This window comes from Mus caroli, unplaced genomic scaffold (genome assembly GCF_978045245.1).
Source record: "Mus caroli unplaced genomic scaffold, Mus_caroli_1 scaffold_5, whole genome shotgun sequence".
In the NCBI taxonomy this organism is placed as follows: Eukaryota; Metazoa; Chordata; class Mammalia; order Rodentia; family Muridae; genus Mus; species Mus caroli.
This window is the reverse complement of record NW_028227260.1, coordinates 135,227,434-135,232,817: the sequence shown is the minus strand read 5'-3', so window position 1 is coordinate 135,232,817 and position 5,384 is coordinate 135,227,434. Positions and strand designations below refer to the sequence as shown.

Here is a 5,384-nt window from a genome sequence, read left to right as displayed (position 1 = left end):
TTGTGGGTAGCTGGCGAGTGTCAGCCGACCCTTTGCCCTAGCTACTCCGGTGCTTTTCTGACCGGAGAGGCTTGTGGCCCTACTGAGGGCGGATTTTTGCCTCCCCAACCAAAGCAGTATCAGGTCCCGCGTGATTGGACTGGAGCAGAAGCTGTGTTCCACTCACCAGCAGTCTCAAAATCCTGTGGCGGGGGTCTTGGGTAGCTGGCGGGTGTCAGCTGACCCTGTGCTCTAGCTACCCTGGTGCTGGTCCGGCCGGAAGAGGCCTGTGGTCCTACTCAGGCCGGGTTTTCTGCTTCCCTAACTAATGCAGTCTCAGGTCCCTCGCGCAATTGGATTGTAGCAGAAGCTGTGTTCCACTCACCAGAAGTCTTAAGATCCTGTGGCGGGTGTTGTGGGGAGCTGGCGAGTGTCAGCCAACCCTGCGCCCTAGCTACCCTTGTGCTTTTCTGACCGGAAGAGAGCTGCTTTTCTGACCGGAAGAGAGCCTTAATTTTGAAATAAAGGAGATGGCTTCTTTGATTCTGCCGACCAAGTTTAAGGTATATATGTTGGGTTTAAGGCTTCTCTGGATACTCTTAGGCTTTCCAACCTCAGGCACCAGGGTCCTGTTCTTTGGAGAGAGGTCATGAGGGCAAATGATCAGAATAAGAAGCACTCAGTGTTCCGTAGATAAAGTGAGTTGATTTGTCACCCATTAGGTAACATGAAGTATGCCTAGTGCCATACAATTCAGAAGAAGCACATCCTATTTTCCATGGAAAACAAATTATATAGCATGTTCTTTTATCTAGAAAATTGTGAGCTACTCCTAATTGGGAGAGTAATGTCTGCCATGCTTTTTTTTGCCATTTTTATTAGGTATTTTCCTCATTTACATTTCCAATACTATCCCAAAAGTCCGCCATACCCACCCCCCACTCCCCTACCCACCCACTTCCCCTTTTTGGCCCTGGCGTTCCCCTGTACTGGGGCATATAAAGTTTGCAAGTCCAATGGGCCTCTCTTTCCAGTGATGGCCTACTAGGCCATCTTTTGATACATATGCAGCTAGAGACAAGAGCTCCGGGGTACTGGTTAGTTCATATTGTTGTTCCACCTATTGGGTTGCAGTTCCATTTAGTTCCTTGGGTGCTTTCTCTAGCTCCTCCATTGGGGGCCCTGTGATCCATTCAATAGCTGACTGTGAGCATCCACTTCTGTGTTTGCTAGGCCCTGGCATAGTCTCAGAAGAGACAGCTATATCTGGGTCCTTTCAGCAAAATCTTGCTAGTGTATGCAATGGTGTCAGCGTTTGGAAGCTGATCATTGGATGGATCCCTGGATATGGCAATCACTAGATAGTCCATCCTTTTGTCACAGCTCCAAATTTTGTCTCTGTAACTCCTTCCATGGGTGTTTTGTTCCCAATTCTAAGAAGGGGCAAAGTGTCCACACTTTGTTCTTCGTTCTTGAATTTCATGCGTTTACCAAATTGTATCTTATATCTTGGGTATCCTAAGTTTCTGGGCTAATATCCACTTATTAGTGAGTACATATTGTGTGAGGTCCTTTGTGATTGTATTACCTCACTCAGGATGATGCCCTCCAGGTCCATCCATTTGCCTAGGAATTTCATAAATTCATTCTTTTTAATAGCTGAGTAGTACTCCATTGTGTAAATGTACCACATTTTCTGTATCCATTCCTCTGTTGAGGGGCATCTGGGTTCTTTCCAGCTTCTGGCTATTATAAATAAGTTTGCCATGCTTTTAGTCAGAGTGCCCTATGTGCATCTGAGGTAGCTAGGAGTGGCAGTCATAGGGTTGATAGATAGTTAAAAAGAATAAACGTTTTCAACTCCCTTTGCACATGGTAGGAAAATGTTAAGGTGGGTTTTGGATAAATAGAACAGAAGATGCTCTGGCAAGAGAGAGTATGGACAAGTCTCCCCCTGAGATGGGCTGCTTTTGATGTTTCATTTTGCAAGCTTAGCAACCCTTGCATGTTATTGGATAAGAGAGGTAAGTTAGAGGCTTCTTAGGCCAGAACTTGAAGATGTAACCCACTTGATCAGAGGAAAAATTTCTGCATTCTCTTTTTTCACAAGGAGAATCTCTCATTCCTAGTTTGTTTGATGGGATATTTAATAGGCCCTCTACTTCAGCCTGAAACATTCTGAGGCTGCCTTAAGGAAGGGGATATATTTAATTTCCCATTGGTGAGAGTAGGAGAGTCTGAGGCCATATTGGTCAGAATGATTATGTCTGATACCTCCTTTAGGGGAGAGGATAGAACTAAACTCACATTTTACCATGGGATCCTTGGAGACTGCATGGGACTGAATGTCAATGTTTGTGGCTCCTATGACTAAAAGGATACAAATGGTGGACCCATCTTCATATTTGGAGGCTTCGACTCTCTTGTGGTAAGAGAGGGATGAACTCAGGTGACCCAGTTAGGATATGGTATGTCTGTATTTTCCTTGGACATCAGGGAATGATGTCACACTCCCTTTTGGAATTGGTACAGATATGAGCCCTTGCATGATAGGAAGCAAAGCCCTGGGTCCCCCTTTGGCCCTAATTGAAGGCTTCTCTTCCTCTTGGACAGAAAATGACTGTTTTGATACCTCCTTAGTAGAAACATGGTAGCTGACATCCTCTCAAGTGGAGTTTTTCTGGAATAGACTCATGTTCTGACACAAGAAACATGGTGAAGCCAGACCCATGAAGGACACAAGAAAAAGGAATGTTTGCTTGGTGTAGATATTATCAGCTGTGGCAATTAGCCCTGAGGCAAAGGGCCTGGGTCAATTCTGGCATTAAGGTTTTTAAGTGACTAGAGTTAGAATGGCCAATTAGTATGCTATCCATATAATGCACAACAGAGAACACTTGGGGTTGAGATGTTTGATGGTGTTCCAAATGAACATCTGGGAAATTTTTCATGCCTTGCGGCAGCATCTTCCATTAAATACACTGGTCAGGCACATTATTATTGACTGCTGGTACTGACAAGGCAAAGCATGACCCGTCCTTTTTGTGAAGAGTGATGGATAAAAAGCAAACTTTAATGTCAATGGTCATCACATACAGTTGTTTTGGAAGGGACAACACTACTGAGAGACTAGGCTGTACTCTATTTATGGCCCGTGGGTCATATAAAAATCTCCATTTGCCTGATATCCTTTTGTTTTAAAGTGAAAGAAACTTTGTTTAAGTGAAATATAAGTTACTTAATTTAATATTTATAGTGCATAGTTATGCATGAAAGCATACAAAGGGGAAATGTTAAAAAACATCCAATTTTGGCAGTACACAAGCAAAGAAGACACCCTTGCTTTCTACAAAAGCTCAGAAATAGCAAAAGAGTGTATTCTTAAAAAAAAAGGACTCAAGCCTGGCAGTCAGCTGACATCAACACAGGTAATAATTCCCTGGTATGAAACCTATATATATATATTCTTTGAGGTTCAAAAAAAAAAACCCTAAGGGAATGGACTACTTTTAGGTTCTGGACAAAAGAAAAAATCTCTAACAGGAAAGTGCACATATTGTTCCAACCATATAGGTATAGAATATCTAGTGCCACAGATGGATGTGGCACTGGATATTTGACACTAGGGGCATGCAGTTATAACAACTGATTAAATTTAAACTCCCAACTCAAAGATTTAATGTGTGGAAATAATAGCTACAATATTTTATGGTTATTAAGGTTCAAAAAGAAAAAGATTTGACAAAGTCTTCTGGTTTGCTATGTAATTTTTTCTTTTATTTGTTCTTCAAATAGCAGTTTTTGATGAAATGCAGGCCAGTGTAGACAGTTCTAGCTCAATACTGCTTGGTGCTCCTGTTCTCCTTTTAGGACATCATATTCTTACACTTCATGGAACAGAAAACCATCTCCTTTACAGGTATAAACTTCTGCCCCAAAAGACACTTGCTGCAGCAGGAACATAGGAAGCATGTTGTGGACTCATGCCAGCTGAAGTTATTGTAGATCACTCTCTGCTCTTCTGGTCAATGATACTGTGGCATCCTTGACACACCACAGCATGGTTCTTCGTGTAGCAGGGCTTGCACACAGGCTTGTCACTGATCATAACATATATGTTTCCTGCCAAGATTTTGTCACAGTCAAAGCATGAGAAGTGTTTCAGATGCCAATTCTTCTTTTCAGTTTGGGTGTATTCCTTGCTGAATATCAACTCACCACAACCAGCACAGCAGGGCTTCTCACTGTAATGTCTGCTACAGTATAGCTTCCCATTCTTTCAGAAGTAAATCATGTTGACTAGGAGTTGCCCACAGGTGCTGCAGATAAAACAAGCTGGGTGCCAGAGTTTACTGTAGCCAGCCCTTTGAGCATAGATGGCTGGGTCTCCTTCTTTCATGGGGTGTTTGCAGCAATAACAGGAATATAGGGTCTTCTTAGACTCTGTAGACTTGTCTTTGGAAACCACTGCTGCTGTGATATTACTGTCTCCATCAGGGTTGTGCACCTTGTCACCTTGAGCATTCCTCTCAGAGAGAAGCTTCACATCACCCACTCCCAGAGCCTCACACTTATATTGCTTCACAAACTGCTCCATCTCTTTGGGAGACAACTCATGGCACCTTAGAAGGGTCCTGGTAATGTGCAGGGAGCTGCTTCGCCAGCTGCTTTTTCTAGTACTGTGCCCCCTCTGAACCTGACACTGGCTGCTTCTCCTTAGGCAGCATCTGCACGTACTGGCTGGCCAGTGCCTGATTCTGGACAGGAGGAGCCCACTGATAAACAACAATATTGAAAGTAACTTTCTTCTTGGCAGCACATGGATTGATACTTTTCATAGCACAGCGTTTGTACTTGGGAATTTTATCTGAATTCAGCTTGATCAAAGTGGTGTACTTGGTGTTTTCAAAGAGTCTCCCTACTTTCTGCTCCTCATCATTGCTTAGGAGTATGTCATGCTCTTCTGGCCCATATTTGCAGTTACAATATATTTTTCTCCAAAAGTGTAGTTCAAAATCTGAAAATTTTTCTTTGCATTTTAGAGAGGGGGCTCCCAGTCCTTGCTTGTGACCTAAATCCATCTCTTAAGAGGGGAAATAAAAGGAAATCTACTATGAACTTCTAAAGATTTCAAAACTTCTTTAGATCACAATTTTAATCCACTTAATGGTCTTGTTGATGTAACTCTCAAACAAATCTCTTATGAGCTTCATATTGTTTAGCTAACTATGACACCAAGTATGTAAATGTAAACTGCAAGTACATATAGCATATTTTATATTCTCATTGCTTTCATCATGTAAAGAAAAGAAGCAAAATAAACTTTATGGAAGACTACAAATATTGCAAGTCACAAAACTCACAAATTCATGTCTTTGACCCTTATGTGCCCTGAATATAAGTCC

General features: G+C 42.4%; 1 pseudogene; it reads right to left on the bottom strand.

Annotated features, from left to right (window-relative positions):
• Positions 1-3,845: 3,845 nt before the first annotated feature.
• LOC110288418 (testin pseudogene) lies at positions 3,846-5,060 on the bottom strand (annotated as a pseudogene).
• Between the last annotated feature and the right edge of the window lie 324 nt (positions 5,061-5,384).